The 20,445-nt window shown below is 32.5% G+C and overlaps 1 long non-coding RNA gene across 1 annotated transcript; it reads left to right on the top strand.

The window, feature by feature from the left end:
* Positions 1 to 2,953: 2,953 nt before the first annotated feature.
* LOC143043399 (uncharacterized) lies at positions 2,954 to 15,749 on the top strand. The gene is made up of 3 exons (XR_012968365.1): positions 2,954 to 3,037; positions 14,313 to 14,348; positions 15,025 to 15,749. It is a non-coding gene; the product is annotated as an uncharacterized LOC143043399 (long non-coding RNA).
* The last annotated feature ends 4,696 nt before the right edge of the window (positions 15,750 to 20,445 follow it).

The following is a 20,445-nucleotide window of genomic DNA, read 5'->3' as shown; positions in this document are numbered from 1 at the left end:
CTATGTTCTATTTTTAGCGGTGGCGGCCATCTTGGTTGGTTAACAAGGTCACGCCACACATTTTTTAAACTAGATACCCCAAAGATGATTGTGGCCAAGTTTGGATTAATTTGGCCCAGTAGTTTCAGAGGAGAAGATTTTTGTAAAAGATTACTTTAATTTACGAAAAATGGTTAAAAATTGACTATAAAGGGCAATAACTCTCCTAAACGGGTCAACTGACCATTTTGGTCATGTTGACTTATTTGTAGATCATACTTTGCTGAACATTATTGCTGTTTACAGTTTATCTTTATCTATAATAATATTCAAGATAATAACCAAAAACAGCAAAATTTCCTCAAAATTACCAATTCAGGGACAGCAACCCAACAACTGATTGACCAATTCATCTGAAAATTTCAGGGCAGATAGATCTTGACCTGATAAACATTTTTATCCCTGTCAGATTTCCTCAAAAGGCTTTGGTTTTTGAGTTATAAGCCAAAAACTGCATTTTACCCCTTTGTTCTATTTTTAGCCGTGGCGGCCATCTTGGTTGGTTGACAAGGTCACGCCACACATTTTTTAAACTAGATACCCCAAAGATAATTGTGGCCAAGTTTGGATTAATTTGGCCCAGTAGTTTCAGAGGAGAAGATTTTTGTAAAAGATTACTTTAATTAACGAAAAATGGTTAAAAATTGACTATAAAGGGCAATAACTCCTAAACGGGTCAACTGACCATTTTGGTCATGTTGACTTATTTGTAGATCTTACTTTGCTGAACATTATTGCTGCTTACAGTTTATCTCTAACTATAATAATATTCAAGATAATAACCAAAAACAACAAAATTTCTTCAAAATTACCAATTCAGGGGCAGCAACCCAATAACCGATTGACCGATTCATCTGAAAATTTCAGGGCAGATAGATCTTGACCTGATAAACATTTTTACCCCATGTCAGATTTGCTCTAAATGCTTTGGTTTTTGAGTTATAAGCCAAAAACAGCATTTTACCCGTATGTTCTATTTTTAGCCATGGCGGCCATCTTGGTTGGTTGACCGGGTCACGCCACACATTTTTTAAACTAGATACCCCAATGATGATTGTGGCCAAGTTTGGTTTGATTTGGCCCAGTAGTTTCAGAGGAGAAGATTTTTGTAAAAGCTAACGCCGGACGACGACGGACGACGGACGACGGACGACAGACGACGGACGACGGACGACGGACGACGGACGCCGGACGCAAAGTGATGAGAAAAGCTCACTTGGCCCTTTGGGCCAGGTGAGCTAAAAAGGCAATAATTAGATGAAGATGCAGTATGAGTGCCAATGAAACAACCCTTTATCCAAATCACAATTTGTAAAAGTAAACCATGATAGGTCAAAGTACGGTCTTCCACACGGAACCTTGGCCCAAACCGAACAGCAAGCTACATGTATAAATGACTAGTGTAAATCCATTCTAATGAGTAAACCAACGGTCTAATCTATATAAAAACGAGAAACAGTTATGAACCACATCAACAAACGACAACTGTTGAACATCAGATCAGATCCTAATTTAGGACAAGTGCAAACAAATGCAGCGGGTTTAAACGTTTTAATAGGTACCAACCTTCACCCTTATCTGAAACAATAGTGTAACATCACCACATAGAAAGGCACACTAAGATGTCGGATGAAAAATTAGGTCAGTATATGTATTGTCTGTAAAGTGTTTCTATATCATTTTCTTTACAAAGCATACATTGGTACGATGTAAGTTTATAAAAGATCACAAATTACTAGCAAGAACTGTGTATGCATTAGGAAATTGGATTTGAACCTATGCCAACATTTTTGTCATACAATTTCATACCTAAATTTCACAATGTTGGCATAAGTGGAATTAACCCATTCTAAGCATGCGAATAGAAAACTAACGCTGTCAATTTTCTTTAAGTAAATACAAATACATGTATAAAAATAATTGAATTTAAAAATAAACTTTTAACCACAAATACTTTCTCAATTGAAGTGATGAAGTAGTTACAAAAAATGTGTAAAACAGTTTAATAACCTTTTTTTACATAAAGAAGGCCGTTAGTTTTCTCGTCTGAACTTTTTTACATTATCTTGTCGGGGCCTTTTATAGCTGACTATGCGGTATGGGCTTTGCTCATTGTTGAAGGCCGTACGGTGACCTATAGTTGTTATTGTCTGTGTCATTTTGTTCTTTTGTGGATAGTTGTCTCATTGGCAATCATACCACATCTTCCTTTTTATATTTAATTAAAGGCACACAGTTCTGTAGTGTTCAGTTGCAATACACAGATAGTACACCAACTGAACAAACTTGTTTATATAGTACACGGAGAAAGTATCCCATTAATCAAATAAAGTAATAAACGTTGGTACTAAACTTTTGCATCTTTGAAGTGACCGTTGAATTATTTTTATTTTTATTTAAACTTTTCCAATACACTTAATAGTAACATGTGTAGTGTATGGTGGCCGGTTAAGGCCATTTCGCGTTTTCACCCTTCATTTTATAAAGGGCGAAAACGCGAAAACGCGAAAAGGCGAAATAATTTTTCTTTCCGATTTCGCATTTTAGCGTTTTTGACTTCGCGTTTTCCGGTTTTTGACTTCGCGATTTCGCGTTTTCGCTTTATAGAATATGAAGAGCAAAAACGCGTAAACGCGAAAACAAGAATTGGCCGTGACCGGCCACCATAGTAATGGGGTTAACGTAACATGATCATTCAGTAATCTGAATGGAGTGCTTACTTATATCATAAACCCAACTGGCTAAACTTGAACATGGTCAACACAATTTTTTACATGGTCATTTATCTCTGGGCAACTAAACTATGTATACATTATTATACTTCAAACATTGAAGAAAATTTAATTAAAACTTTAAAGTTTAAAATTGTTAAGATAAGAATTATTTCCGGAGGTGTTATTCATATTTCCGGAGGTGTTATTCATAAAGACACAACACTAACTTTAATTATATTGCTTGTATTTAAAATATACCGGTGACACACGCATAAGAGAAAAAGGTAGGGCAACGTTATTGTTTATGATATATATTTGCCGCAAGTCTATTGTTTTCTACTTCGTATTTTATAAATATAGATCCGTTTTGTTACACATTGTGATCAATTTATTTGGCAATCGTCAATGGCAGTCAGCATGGTTAAAGAACATCAGTTGTTCGACCTGTTAGTCACATGCGTATGGGTTTGTTAAAATATGTTTTTCCACTCTTTTGGTCTTTTTGAAAATGTTGTTTGTGCTGTATTTAGACCCCTCTACAACGAAACATGCTCACGTCTGAAAATTGCGATTTTTATTCAACGCAATGATAGGTTTGAACGTTGTTTTTAATTTAGCACAACTTTTTGGAATTTTGGATCCTCAATGCTCTTCGACTTTGTATTTGTTTGGCTTTATAAATATTTTGATATGAGCGTCACTGATGATTCTTATGTAGACGAAACGCGCGTCTGGCGTACTAAATTATAATCATGGTACCTTTGATAACTAATTAGACTTGTATATATAATATATTTGTATATAAATATAGTTTAGAAAATTGGATATTAAGTATCAAATACCACTCAACCTCATATTTTGATATGAAAAAAAGAGTTGTATGACAGAAGTTTATTTAAAAAAAAATCTATTCTACTCTTCTACATTGTAGCATAATCTAAATATAGATAATAAATAATTGAAAAGATACTATCTTAGTATGCATAACATCACATAAGTATTTCTTATAGACATACCGCTTTGTACCGCTACTCTTAACTTATAAATACAATAATTGTAGTGTAGAATGAAGGTGTGCTTTAAATTATTTCATTGTCATCACAATATATTAATATTGTATCTCATTTCAAAGGGATAGCTTAGACAGCTTAACACCATGATGTAATTGCCTATTTGTATTAAAATGTATTTTAATTAAAATTTTAGAAATGCCATAATTTAGCAAATGAATTTTGAAAATCTTTGATTTCTTTAAATTACATAAGGTATTACAAGGAATGTCCCTGTCTAATCAGATTGGTTGCCTGACATTAATCAAAAACTGCTGTGATACTACTTCACTGTTATATCTGGCGGAATGTCGTTAATCAATCTGTAAATGATTGATAAATTTCTTTAATTTTTTTTTTTATAAAGACAAAAATAAAGATAAAGAGCACAGGGGATCGTTTTTTTGATTACCCTATTTTTTTAATCAGCTACTATAACGAAAGCTTCGAATTCGTAAAATCAAATTGAATAACTGAATTTCTTAACAATATTCTTGTTACAAATCCGATATATATAAATTGTTTTTCATCAACATATTAAGGTATATTGATACCTGGTTTATTGATACACAGGCTCTGTGTTGAAAACCGTACATTGACCTATAACGGTTTACTTTTATAAATTGTTATTTGGATGGAGAGTTGTCTCATTGGCACTCATACCACATCTTCCTATACCTATATAAACGTTTCTTTTTTGGTTTCCACACATCGCTTCTCGTAAGAGCTTCAACATGTTATCTTCCCTGTTAATTTATACACATATTTGAGCCTAAGCAGCAAAATCGCTTGTATTTAATGTTAAGGTATTTCCTGATAATCTTTAATAGCTCGTTCAGTTTGTGTGCTTTGGTATAATGTAAGCTTTTGAGAAGTTCCTTGAACCAATTCAAAATGTTCGATAAGATTTCATCATATGATTACAAAAAAAAATCATCTTTGTCTTGCAAACACAAATTATAAGCCTGGTATCTTTTAAAGAGATTTTTTTTTACAATCACTGGTACGATGCCACTGTTGGTTGAGGTTTTCTACCAGCCTCAAGGGTGCTCTCAGTCAAGTTGTCAGCACTGTTGTGTTTACATAAATTATCAGTGATATGGTAAATCATATAAATTAACTATTTCATGTGTTTCCAAATTTTGAATTGTTCGAACTACTACGGAAGTTTGCTGCACATGAATATCATGGGCAACATATGACAAAACCTGATGGAAATATGTGGACCTCGTGATCTTCAATTTTGTTTTTGATTTGGTCATTTATCCTTTTTATTTGAACCATCATTGCCGAAGCTTTTTTTGAGAAACGCTCGCTGGCGAACAAAATTATTGACTATTTGATAACCGAGAATTGTATTTTCTTATATTTGATTATTTTGTGTAAAAAGTAATTAATAATCATATGCATGTGATTATATTCGCAGAAAATTATGATTATGTTATTACTTGGACACACCCCATGAGGGGCCTGAATAATGAAACTTAGAAACTTTAATTCTTGCATTACTTCTTTTTGTTCTGAAATCCAAGAGAAAATTGATCCGTAAGTTACTAACATGATAAACAAATCATATAATACTAACCTATTCATTATAAAAAAAAATCGATACAAACTACGTGTTGTTCGTCCGGTCATATATAGACAATAATATTGCATTGACTTGACATATCAACGATATAAGGATGAGGCTTAGAAGGTGCGAGGCTGTGCCGAGCTTTTTCCCCGTTTCGGGCCGAATCCTTATATCGTTGATATGTCAAGTCAATGCACTATTATTGTCTTTATATTGCAATCTAAAAAAAACATTTTCAATTGTTGTTTAATGTGTTAATGCTATTTATTTGATTTAAATATTGTGGAAAATCCCCCTTTAATAAGGCCTCTTATCATGCAGGCGGGAAAATATACAACACGATGAAATATACATATATGATTACCTGTTGAAATCCGAAATCGATAATGAACGTATTTGTTTGAATATGGACTAAAATATCAGCAATAAGCATAAAACATAATGATTTATATGTTGCAAACAAAGATTATTAACAAATGAAATATGTTTTTTCCACAAATTGTAAAATAAACAAGTTTCAGTCGTTCCACGCATCGCTGTTTACATTGGAAACAAGAAAAGATTGAAGAGGTCGTATGAATAATAAAATATAATTTCGGCAACTTCTATTTAGATATTTTGAGGAACAGTTCTATCGGGTCAGTGACTGTATATGACAAAGAAATATATAGTCAACACATGTTGACTGCTCAAATAGAACGAATGCAGTATAAATCAAATTACATGGGGGATAGACGACCTCTGTCAATTTACAATTGTTCTATTAATAAAAGTTTATTTGACAAATCTTACTAGAAGTTGTAAAGAAAGACTACATACAAAACCACTTGACTTATAATTACATAAAAGTTACTTACGTCGTAAAAAAAACATCAATAACCTTGAAATAGTTTCCGTAAGGGTTAAGGTCTGTATGGTATTTCAATGGTTGAAAGAAAAGTTCGATATTGTGTTTGTTAAACAAAATCCCTATATGACCATCAACAAAGCGGCCAACTATATATGACAACTACAAAGTCAACATGCTTTTCAGTATATATCTACTGCCTTTAATGCATTATCGTTTAGCATATCAAGGCTGTTTGATGGTCCATCAAATATATCAAAATGTTCGGTTCAAAAGTCTAACGAAGTAATTAACCGTATATATTGGATGCATACCTAAGAACTTCAATAACACCAATAAATGATTGACCATAAAGTTTTATAATACTATTTTGCGATATAAAAGTCCTTTGTTCATTGATAATCAAAAGTGGAAATCAGCAAATTAATGAGATGTCGGTTTTTTCTATGTAGAACAAATAATTAATTTAACGAAATATGTTGCTCGGGTTCTTGTAGTCTATATCACATTCTTATTCAATTGATTATCGTTATACGCTGATTTTTTTTCTCTTTTTATTGCGACCTATGTTAGCTCATTGATAGATACAATATAAAATAACAAAATAACAAATAGAAAAGAGGTAAAAAGAAAATATATTGATGATGATGTAACATTTCATGTTAGTCAGAACGTAAAACAAAAAATCAAAAGGGCGGGTATGTCGATTATGAACAGCTTTGTAATTGATAATGAAAGGAAAAGGTTACATACGAACAAGGGCAACATTTTAATAAAAACAGTTGTGCTCTAACAAGGATAAAAAACATAGAAAATTTGTCCGACATTTGTCTTATAAAAATAAGTAAATCCTCATGAATTACAAAAAAATATATGATCTTCATTTGAATTCAGTTCATCGTTTCAGGTTTAACATATAAGAGTCCTTCATATATCGTGCTTGCTTTGGCATTTGCAATTGGCACACATCTTAAACTCATTATCCGCTTTTAATAGCGGTTGACCCGACATTCATTAATGACTGCGTTGGTAAATTTGACACATTCACTGTGTTTCCTTTAAATATACGTCATCTGGCGTCACACTGCATTTAGCATCATTAATTTTAAGCAATTGACAACCAAACAATGCATATGCCCACTGGATCTCGATGTGTTTGAGATATAGAGTAAATACAAATAAATATATCAGTTTGAAAATTGAACCCAACAGTGTTAGAACTAGATTTTTATGCTGACAAATTTGTGTCCCTTAACAGGATTTGAGCGCGCACCTTTGATATACTACAGCACCAATCACATAGCCTTATGTCAATCGCTGTAGACCACACTAATTTATGTAAAAAAAGAAAATAATGAAACACAAATATGTAACATAGCCAAAAAATACAACCACTGAATTATAGGCTCGTTACTTGGGACAGGCACATACATACAGAATGTGGCGGGGTTTTACATGTTAGCTGGATCCTAACTCTCCTCCTGACCTGGGACAGTGGTGTAATAGTACAACAACAGAACGAACTATAACAATCAGTTGTCTATATCTTGATTAAAGTAAGGCTGCTGCGTTCATCGTAAATAAGAGGCACAAAATCAATAAAGTATACTATAGATATACTGGAGTTTCACAGTCAGTTAGCTAAATTAAATTTGACCTAAAGCAATAACATTCGTGGCTTAACCAAAACTTAACATTTGTAGTTGGGTATTAGACCAATTGCTCTTCAAAATACTGACCATTATAGTGTATCCTTAAAACTATACATGTCAAGAACAATTAAAGGGCGCAATAATAAGCGACTACAATATGTTATTGATAACTAGTCTGTGAACTTTATGGAGCTATTCGTTTTGTTGATTTTTGCAAAGCTTATTAATAACTTTCGACAAAGATAGATGTATCTACATAAACACAACTAATGGGACAACAATCACACCCCAACTTTATTACAAAAAAGGAATCGTAAAAACCCTTAGATATTTATCCACATTGAACATTACATATTACAATGTGTTTATATCAGACACAAATAATTATTCAAATCTCTTCCTGGGTTATGTCAGCAAATGATAACATTTTGGATTCACGTAAAGGGCATACAGACAAAGATGCAAAAAAAAAAAAAAAATGAAAACAACACGTCAAATTATGTCATGCGTCCGATATACGTATCTAGATATATAAATGCAGATGGAAAATGTCTATTGTTTACAAAATTCACTGAACATAATATTATGTAGGTGAAAGACATGTTTGATGAAAGTAGTCATATGTCAGAAAATATGATTTTATTTAAACCAAAATAAACCAAAAAAGCTTACAACAGTATTTTCCATAAAGAAAGTTATTCCAAAACACTTCAAATCTATTTTAAAACTATAAAGCTCGTTGAAAGCAATAGGTGAAAAATGTAAAAATACCAACAATCTGCAACATATTACTGAATTAAAGGATCCATTCCTGAAATGAGTAATTAAGAAAAATATTCATTACTATTTGCAGTTATAAACAAGAAAAGTGTTAGCTTTCTCAGGTTAGAAGTATCTTTGTTTAAAGAAAATGTGGCAACATAAAATTTAAAGAAAATCTTGGATTTATATTTGAGTACCTATAAACATGATATACAGTAACAACATGCAGATTTTAGTAACAACTTATCTAAAATAATTTAATTTTGGATGTAACGCGTCTTCTAATTTGCTAACGTTTTTTGGTTATCAGCCCATAGACATAATTTAGTCATGTGACAGCGACGTCAACCACGTTTTTTTCATGGTTTTCTACGGTTTAAAATAGAATTTAGAATTAAATAATAAGAAATGACTGTAATATTTTTTCTGTTTATTTGAAATAACATAAAAAATGTGGTGCACACTGTTATATAACCCGCTACGCGCGTTATTAAGTCTGCACCAAATTTGTTATGTTATTTCTTCATAGACAGAAAAAATATTACAGTCATTCCTTAAATGTTTAATTGTAATTTCTCCTTTGAATTATCCAAGGTAATGAATTACAAGATCTGTGATAGTATTAGAATTTAGTTCGTGCAATTTCTGCTAAGCCTCAGACGTTAATAACCATGTTTTTTTTCTAATATACATGGATACCACTAAATACAGATAAGAAATATACAAATTACTACTTCATCCTCAAAAAGACAGACACATAATAATAATAACAGTCATTTTATTATCTCTATAAAATTTAATTTTGGATATAACGCGTCTTCTGATTGGCTGACGTTATTTTGTTATCAGCCCATAAACATCATTTAGTCATGTGACCGTGACGTCATCAACGTTTTTGCATGGTTTTCTACGGTTTAAAATTGAATTTAGAATTAAATAATAAGAAATGACTGTAATATTTTTCTGTCTAGTTGAAATAACATAAAAAATGTGGTGCACACTGTTAAATAACCCGATACGCGCGTTATTCAGTGTTCACCACATTTTTTATTTCTTCATGTTATTTCTTCATAGACAGAAAAAATATTACAGTCATTCCTTAAATAAGGCTAAATCATAAATGAACAAAAACAAATCCGGTTTAATCATGCTTATAACGATAAACATAACCCATGTAAAGATATTATATGTCACGATCAATCTATTAGAAAATATATAGGTATCACACACGCGGGAAAAAAGGGGGAGGGGTGGGGGTCCTCAACATACAGATTTAGATTTACACCCTCCGCCTAATGTATATATTGATTCCTGATATAATCCCACACCCATTAATATATTTCACAAGCAAATCTCAACCCATTTATATAAATGTTCATGCTAACACATGTAATATGACATCCTATTTAGACAGTAACCACATGAGATCATACATATTATTAGATAAAACAAATCAAAACAGTAGTTTTTAGAGACTTACACATTTATGACCCATTGACATATTATCTCCTTAGAATTGCGCCCTATTTATATATTCGACATTCAAAAAAGTAATCCATTCCAGTCTGTATAGATCCTTATATAGTTAGATACCACAACTCTTCCCGTGGTATCAAATGCATTGAGTGAAGTTATTCTCAATTGTTTTATCAATATCGATCATTGTAAATGAGATTACCTTGTTAAATTAACATTTATTATGTTTCAAATACAACAGAGACTGATATCGATATCATCATTTGACACCAGGTTTACCTACCATTTTCTTAAAACATATTATAAAACTAATCTTGTCTTATTTTATTTCAAAGTTCTATATATTCATGATCATAAATTTATTTTTATTCACAACGATATATATATTTATTCATGAACAATTTATGCAAATATGTGCAATTTTGCACCACATGCACTTGAAAAATAGCACGGTGACTCATACTTTTTAACATATTTTTGAAAAAAAGCATGGAAAAATCTTCATTTGGCAAAGTATAGGAAAATCTATCTGATGAAATATATACCAATGACCCACTTTAGAAATGTGTAATCATCACTAAAAGCCATTTAAAATAAACGATTTAAATGGGAAATGATAATATGAGTTTGGAATAGCAGGTATATACATGTAACTGATTGGAATGAGGACTAGATAGAAATAAAAGTTTCAGGTCTCAATTCCCGACTTTAGTGTACTTTGTGACGGATTGATGCGTCTTACTCAAATCATAAATATAATTTAAATGATTCCATTTAAAGTATAATTATATAAACTATATTTCAAAGTGTATATATATGCAAAATAGTACAAATGTAGCGAATTAATGACGCCTCATAATAATCGAAAACCGGTTACTGTCGTATCTTATCCACAACAATTTGAAACAACGATTAAAAAATTTGATTAATAAAGATCTGTAAACCAAATCGAGGTAACTTTATATTACTTATATATAATTCGTACATTTGCATGTCCAAGTATTTGAGTGGTTTTTTTTAACTGAATAACGCTCAAAAAGGGTCGTTTTTACGTAAAATGGGTCATTCCAGTTTCTTACTACGTTAAATATTTATGCTTTAATTTCAAAATATGTCCATGTGTGTGTTTTTATGGTGTATTTAACTTCATTTTTAAGCGTCTTCCCATATTTCGTCGCTCCACTTTATTAGCAATAGAAGAGTGTTTTATCTGCGAGATTTTTATAACTAATCTTATTAGATTTTAAACGGTTATTTATTGATAGAATTTAACAATTTTATTTCCTTATTCTATTCTATACAAAACTGCTGAAAGAAAACGAAAGGCTGAGCAACACGAACCCTATCCAAAGAAAAGAGTGGTACTCTTCTGTATCATTGGTGGCCTTTTATATATAAACATTGACATAAACTTGATAAAGACACAATAACAAAAAGTGTTGTTATAATATTTCCTATTGGCATAGAATAACGTCTTCTATCCACATTGACAAAATATAAAAGAAAAAGCTAATATAAAACTTGACACGGAATTTCCCTTTAATTTCGGAATGATACAGATACCAAACTGTGGACTAGCAACTCTTTTGATATCGAAAATATTATCCACAACGCTAGCTGCAGTCTTAGTAGTATACATTCAGTGATAAGTATTCTTCAGTGATTTCCCAATTAAGAAAAAGAATTCGTAGTAAAGCTATTCTTTACCAGTTGATCGACTTGTGCTGATGTCCGTGTTACTTTCGATTGGATGTTTAACTTAATTCTTAGAACCCTTGGTTCAATGGCCTTCTCGTAAGCATCACCAAAATCATGATAGGAAACGCACGCTCGGAAAATTGTGTTTCAACCGGAACATATATACTGTTCATGCAGGGGCTGTCTGAATATTGCATAAATTGTAGAAATATTCTAATCCGCCGTCGCTGTGATATAGCCTTTTTGCGCTAAGGCAGCATAAAGAAAACACCAATCAATTAAATAAATCAATCTGAATATTACTACATTGAAAGTTACAAAATATGTAGAACCCGTATTTTATTCACATACCCTTACAATATGTTGTTTCACATTAACTCCGAAACCTGACTTTGATCATTGTTTTTGTTGATTGCTGATAAAATTGATGTCAATAATTTAAAATGCTTTCTTGGAAAACTTGAATTACCCAGTAATAGAACCTTGTCAGTAAGAATGCGTGTTTCATTTTTGTATCCGGTACAGAAACGGGAGATCCAACTTTTCGTCTTTGGTTGATCTTCCAAAGGAATTTAAATCATATTTTCGATTGTTCAGGATGTTCTCTTTATTACTGTCGTTGGAGTAAGTGATTGGTATTCTGAAGTAAATTGTCATTGTCTAATTCAGTTCCGTAATCAAGCAGCTTATGTGATGTGATTTACACACACACACACATTGTTTACCGAATTTATCTGTGGGACAACATCGTATTTGTTACGGAGAAAGGAAAAGAACTGAGCATCATATGGGTCTTTTAAGCTTGGTGTAGCAGGAGTGTTCATAGATACATGCAGCCTTTTTGTTTATTTTAATCAACGAAAACTATTTGTGCATTCCTAGCTTTCAAAATGTTTGGTTTTGTGCGTATGTGATAAAGGTACATCAAGAAAAGAGCGTGGGAGTTCTAAAGTAGGAAATTATCTTTTTTATTAATTAAACTTCACTTGATATATTAAGGCAGTTTCTATTCTTCTGATTAGCTGCAAACATAGCAACACCATGTCTGTTTTTCCGGCCATCCTGAGAAAAGGTTAACTTTGCTTTTATGCGGTTAAAACTGACCATACATAACATTAAATACTAAACAATTATAAATATGTGTTGTTGGTTATGTGGTTATTGTCGCATCAATTGCAGAATGTTGTTACGAAAATCTTCTACAATGCGAACAAGGAAAATTGAAACCATTTATTTTCTGCACGTTCTGTGTGCAGACGTCAATTTTCAAAACATTCATTGCATACGCGCATTTCCAATCTGACACCTCATTCTGGACACTTTCTACGCCACATGACTCTCCTATTGATATTGAACATTGCTGCCATTGTTTTAGTCTAGCTGGAAAATAGACATTCCATCTAGACTACAAAGTGCAACAGTAACAATATTGTTTTCGTCAACATAATCGTTCACGCTTTCCTGTTTCTTTTTTTTCTGAAGTGGTTTAGATTGTTGATTGATAGGTCAGATATTTCGGAAGGCACATTTTATATGACACAAGGGAATTTTAAAGATATTAAGTTATCCAAAGTTGGAATTTGACTATTTCTGTACACACCGTTTTCTTCAATAATTCGTTGAATGTGTCATTCGAAAATTATTAGTGCAAATAACATAAACAATTAACTTAATCAAACGAGCCCAAAGATTATCATTAAAAGTTACCTATTTTTTTTTTCAAATGTTCTCACCAAAGATTAAAAGTCTGTTCCGTAAAATGTTTTTAGACGCTTTAGAAATTCCGCATCAAGTTAATACTGGTAACATAAAAACAAATTGAAAGGAAATAGTTACAGAACGAACCCTTACATTGGTTTTTATATCTATTTTGAAAAGCCATATATATGCATTTATCTTACCTCCTATACATTTCCAGGAATATGATTGGTTAAAAGCGTCCGCATGCAAACCGTGTATATTTGATATTAGGTTAGTAGGGTGGCGGGGCTTATCTCATACACGGTTAGTAGTGGAGTTACGTCCCTTTATATTCCATATAAGGTAAGAAGGGGGCGGGGCTTATTTCATATACGGTTAGTAATGGTGTTATGTCCCTTTATGAAAACAAAACGGTACTGAGAAAAAATCTTAAAAGTTCCAACAGAGTGAAACAAAGAAATTGATGATTAAGATTAAAATAAATTCATAAAACACATTTAAACCTTACAAGTCGTTATTGTTGGCATCTGTTTTTGTAGGATCAATGGAAGTTTTTTCTTAATGCTAACAGTATTGAAGACTTGCTCATTCTGAGAATCACTAGTCTTAATTTCACACGTTCAGATAGTCGGTACATAGTGTGCTAGTGACGTAATACGGTATATATGGGGTCAGTAAATTCCATATGGGGATTCGAGCTTCGCTCTCACCCCATATGGAATTTACTGACCCCATATATACCGTATTAGGTCACTAGCATACTATGTAACTAATAATATCTTTTTTTTTAATTTTCAGTAAGAAGAACAACAATGCCGTATGCAAGTTATGTTGGTAAGTACATTTCAATTCGCCTGTACACTATGCAAAGTTGTGCAAGGTTGTGATACGATTTTCATTGATTTCAGTGAGATGTGCTAATTTTTCCTGGATCATTAATTTGAAAAAAGCTAGAAAAGGGAAGCGTCAAGAGAAAATCAAAAACTAGACACGCATACATATAATCTAAACACATATCATTATAGATAAACGATGCTTTGAAAGGGTGTGAGTCCAGCACAACCTCTTTATTGGTCGTCTTGCTAAGCAGTAAGAATCCGGTCATATATTTCTGGAAACATCACAAAGCAATGATTTTAACATTGCTGCACTACGTTCACTCGATAAATTCCATAATGTACCAGGAAACTTATTATCCTTTATATAAGACCCTACCTATGGTTTAACAAAATCTTTAAAGAAAAAGGAAAATATCCATTTGGAATTATGTTATATTTGCCTGTACATTTTCAGAAGGAAAATATTTGATATATGACAATTACACACATGCAATGCTTAAAAGTAAACAAAACAGTACCGAACTCAAGAGGAAAATTCAAAACGAAGAGTTTGAAATTAAAAACTTGAACACATCAAACGAACGGATTACAACAATTTAACGATGATTGGAGGCTAAAAAGTCTTAGCAGTTAAATTACTAACATAAAAGTTAAATCAATTTTTATTTTAGTATGGAACAACAAGGGAGGAACAGGCAAAACAACTCTTACATTCCAACTATCAGCTGAGTATGCAGAACTAAACCCTGAGAAAACGATTGTGGTGATAGATATGTGTCCACAGGCGAATGTTTCCTCAGCCTTACTTGCAAAAACCAACAATCCTTTAAATCCAGGACACGTAGTTTTAGAAGGACAACAATATGTTAAGACGGTCTGCGGTTATCTTTTGACAAAGCTTGAAAGAGTTTCCACTGAACCGGGGAAAACAACATTAATGAATTTTCTAACAAAGGTACATTTGACCAATACAAATATTCCTGAGAATGTTTTTTTGATGTGCGGGGACCTCTATCTCGAAGAACTGTCGAGACGACTAGAACAAGAAAGACAGTTGATGGCCATTGGTGACAAAAGTCCATGGAAAATGGTTACACTTTTTATAAAGGATTACGCAACACGTCTGAGTCAGAATGGAGATTTTGTATTTTTCATCGATACAAATCCTTCCTTTTCCATTTACACCGAGATGGCCATAAGTGCTGCAAAACGCCTAATAGTACCGTACACGGCTGACGATTTTTCATTGTCGGCCATTAAAGCCATGTTGTACCTTGTATATGGCAATCAAACCGATGAAAGTGACCATCGACGCAGCTTGGTTGAACATCAGTATTACTGGTTAGCTGAAAATCATCAGGTAAATAGGCCGAAATTACACCTGTTTGTTAACAACAGAGCAACGTATCACACCACAAGAACCGCGGCAGCATTTGAAGGAGTAGCAGATGAAGTAAAACAACTTGTGGGGAGACTTTTTGAGACCAACGAATCAGGTTTATTTTCGCAACAGCTGAATGATTTATGTCCTGATCTTCACGATTTTCACACAGCGGGAGTCATCTCTTTACACACTGGAATTCCTATTTCAAAACTAAAACCAGGAAAGTACACTGTGTATGACCAAACAGCACAAGTTCAAAAAAATATTGATATCTACAAAGCTGATATCAGAAGAATAATTGAAAGGCTTTAAAACTGTGTGTTTTAATGTTTTAATTACACTTTTAATGTACTTTATAAAGATTAAATGTAGAATTTGTTTTGGATTTTGTGTTTGTAGTTTGACAGACATTGAAAATTAAAAAATAATTCACATGGCGATATGTAAACCAAGTTTGAAAATTGAACCCAACAGTGTTAGAATTGTACGGAAGCCGATAAGGGCCATTCAAAAAAAAATTATGTCGTAATTTCGACATAACATGTCGTTATAACGACATCGCTATGTCGTAATTTCGACATTTTCATGTCGTAATAACGACATCGCTATGTATAAAATTATCTGTATTATGATTGCCAAGAGAATAAATGACACAGTAATTAACAACTATACGTCATCATAATGCCCCCAATAATTAGAAAAGCCCCCGCATAGTCATCTATGAACGAGGGAGGAAAGATACCAGAGGGAGAGTGTTATTATTCAATTATTAGCTCCCTTGGTAAAACTCCAAATTTCATATTTAATGCATTTTATTGTTAAATAATTTACATAAAGCTTTATAAGTTTATATTTGTTAATTGCATAGCTTTTGCTATTTCAATTCATTGGTTAAAGATATTTATTTATATTGTAAAGTTTAATATTTGCATCGTCGCAAAATCTTTGGATACCTTCTTTGAATACCTTCAGTGAGAAACTTATATATTTTATAAAAAAACAATTGAAGTTAATAAATTAACGTGTGAGAAATGGCTGCACAGACAGATTAGGGAGTTAATACTATGTGAATATGCGAGCCTAACTTGCCAGCTAAGCATCCCATCTCCCTCGAAATAAGGGTGAATTAAAATACCAATTGCTTTAATGCTACTTTCAAACGTTGGGCACGTTATTCCTACAACACGTTACACTTAAAATGCGACGTCGAAGAGGGTCTTTGACTTCGATTTATTTTTGCAAGTTTTATTCGGTTTTTTATATTGTTGGTTGATTCTGGTTCTGTTTGTTTTGTGAAAAATTACCTCGAGTTGTGGAAATCGATATGATAATGTTTACCCTTTAAGTTATTTCAACTTAAATTGCAGTACTATCGCAAGTAATGTAGGAAGGAAAGATGGGACGGAAGTACATGTATACGGTTTACATAAATTTTTTTTATCATAGGATGTTTAACTTTCAAGTTGCATATCATCTGTCATTGTAAAATTTCTATATCTTAATTCATCCCCAATACACATATATCTGACACGCTGCAAGTAAATCGACCATTTTTACCCTTGATTAAATTTGAATAGAATTGTTTTTTCCCTGACACATAAGTTGTCGAAATACACCCCTTCAATTACTTGAACCTCGGCTTGAGAATGATTTCCCAAGTCATCTTCAGATATATACATTTTGAAATATAGTAATCTACTCCTGGGTCGTCCGCGAAAACGGCAAATAAAAATATAATCCCGGTTTTTTTTTTTAATTCGATGAAACGGTTTTCGTTGCTGTTACGGATTCGTCTTTCAATTACCTCCATTTCATGCACAAGTTTATATTGACGAAAAGTTCCGGATTCGCTAGTACAGGAATTACTTTCATCACGTAATAGCAGGACAAATCGCGAAGTAAAACATTCCGTGAACTGGTATTAAGTGTTTTGATATTGGTGATTGCACCTAACTGAAGTGACGACTTTAAATGATCTATTTCGGAGTACTTCCGTAACATAAATTTCAATTTATTTTATAAAATGGGATTTTCCCCTCTTTTCCAAATTCTTTTAAATAAATCGTTAAAAGCTATACAATTAATAAAAATTGCAAAATTTAACCTGTGTCGAACCTATTTCCCCGGGCAGAGTCTTTAGCAACATGCACTATTTTTTTTCGGCAGCAATCATTAACATCTTTCTCCAAATTTCATAACACGATTTGTTTTAATTATCATAAACATTTAATTGAAACTTTAGCACATTTAACGTCGGAAATTAGCGTCTTTAGGATTTTAGACGTTTTCAGACATTTGGAAAAATTGGCTACCGTTTTGTAATGTATGGAAGCATTTTATTCCTTTAAGACCCAAATATGTAGTTAGTAAGGAAAGAATCTTGGCATTTTTTACTCTTCGTATATCTAACTTTTGTTTTGATCAATTATAAAAAAAAATACGCCTTAACTGCTTTGAAAAATGAAATATCAACTTGGACAAAATGGCTACCGTTTGAAAAACGACTGTGTAGAGAAGATTTTATTGAATCAGCAATATTTGAACTCACACGAGGCAAATATTTGTACTTTTGTTAGATATTATTATTGTCTTACTATTTTTATTCATTTTCTACTATAATATGCAGTCGAGTCAAATGAAATTTGGTAAAATAACGGCTTTAACGCCACAAAGAATCGACACATGTCGTTGTTCCTGTCAAGAATCAAGAAGATCAGAGAATAAGAAATAGGATCACTATACATAAGAGTTAAAACAGTTTTTCATAAATGTAACGTTGGATGCTTTTTAATCTAAACGACTTTGTTTGACTGTACAGCACTAGCACTATGGGCCATGTTAATCTAATATGGTATCTGTAACATATATAAGTTTCTCACTGAAGGTATCAAATAAGGTAACCAAAGATTTTGCGACGATGCAAATATTAAACTTTACAATATAAATAAATATCTTTTACCAATGAATTCCAATAGCAAAAGCTATGCAATTAACAAATATATATACTTATTAAGCTTCATGTAAATTATTAAACAAAATAATACATTAAATATGAAATTTGGAGTTTTACCAAGGGAGCTAATAATTGAATAATAACACTGTCTGCCACACAGCATTTCGGGGACTCTCCCTCTGGTAGCTTTCTTCCCTCTTTTATAGCTGACCATGCGGGGGCTTTTATAATTATCGGGGACATTATGATGACGTATAATTGTTAATATCTTTGTCATTTAGTCTCTTGCCAATCATAATACATTTTCTTTTAAATATAGCGATGTCGTTATTACGACATAGCTATGTCGTTAAAACGACATAGTGATGTCGTTATTACGACATGAAATGTCGAAATTACGACATAGCGATGTCGTTATAACGACATGTTATGTCGAAATTACGACATAGTGATGTCGTAATAACGACATGTTATGTCGAAATTACGACATGCTATGTCGTAATAACGACATATTTTTTTTTAATGGCCCTTATCGGCTTCCGTAGAATTGCATTTTGATGCTGCCAATTAGTTTGTCCCTCAACGAGATATGGGCCCACACCTTTGATACACTACAGCACCAATCGCTTAGCCCATGTCTATCGCTTTAACCGTATCGACCACATCACCTACATTGAAATTTGAAATATAATTTCAATAGTTGTAGTTTTACATTTGTACCTTGTCAGGTAAGGCAAATATGGAGATAGATAAAAGACATGCGTTTTAAGTGTGTGTAGATATTATATTATTTTCTTATACACAATGTATTTGTATTTGTGAACTCAACAATTTTTGTTTATCTAAAGTTTATATACTTAGGGTGACCTAAGTTGCTCCACAAGGGTAATTAGATTCTGTTACACATGTGGCACCTGTCATATTGTTCATATAAGTACACAGCCTGTGATATGTCAATTTCGGTAAGTCTTATATTGACAAAAGTGAGGACGGAATTGTCGGGACGAAAATTGGAACATATTCGTCTTTACCTATAAATCAGATAGTCCATAACAGTCAACTATCTCTTAATTTCAAAACAACAAGGCGATAAAATTTGATACTTACAGGGTATATGTTTGGCGATCCTACAATCTTCCACTAATTTAATCGCAAGAAAAATTAAAAGAAAAGGTTCCGGGGTGAAGTCCTATGAACAATTTCATTTCACAATTTTCTTTGAAACAACATGGCCAATGTGAAATGAAAATAAATGCATCGAAGGACAACTACTGTAACATTATACAACCGTTGATCCTTTGAGACGAAAATAATGGGCAACGGAGAGATTCTCTATTCTGATAAGCCAATTTGTCAGTAAGCGTACTAAACTACAAGGAGAACTGTTTTACAACTTCATACGACGAATGATTCGGATAATCTATACAATCTCAATAATTGTTACTTGAATGGCCAATGTGTAAGCATTTTCAAGTTAATATGTTGTAAACGTAAAACAATAACAACCCAACAAAAAAACAACCTGTAGACATAAAAAAGGTAACATACAGTCTTCAACACAATCTATGCACTATATTATGGTCTGAATTGTTTTAAGTCTATGCAATATTGTGAATAATATAAAAAAGGAACAATTGCAGATCCGCCAATAAGTCCATTGGATGTGTACGATTTGATATTTATATTGGATTCATGATTTTTATTATTGTCATTTTGACAAGCTGTCAGTAACTGCTAGTACCTATCGATCCATAC

This window comes from Mytilus galloprovincialis, chromosome 8 (genome assembly GCF_965363235.1).
Source record: "Mytilus galloprovincialis chromosome 8, xbMytGall1.hap1.1, whole genome shotgun sequence".
In the NCBI taxonomy this organism is placed as follows: domain Eukaryota; kingdom Metazoa; phylum Mollusca; class Bivalvia; order Mytilida; family Mytilidae; genus Mytilus; species Mytilus galloprovincialis.
The sequence above is the reverse complement of the archived record's forward strand: the minus strand, read 5'-3'. Positions and strand labels throughout refer to the sequence as shown.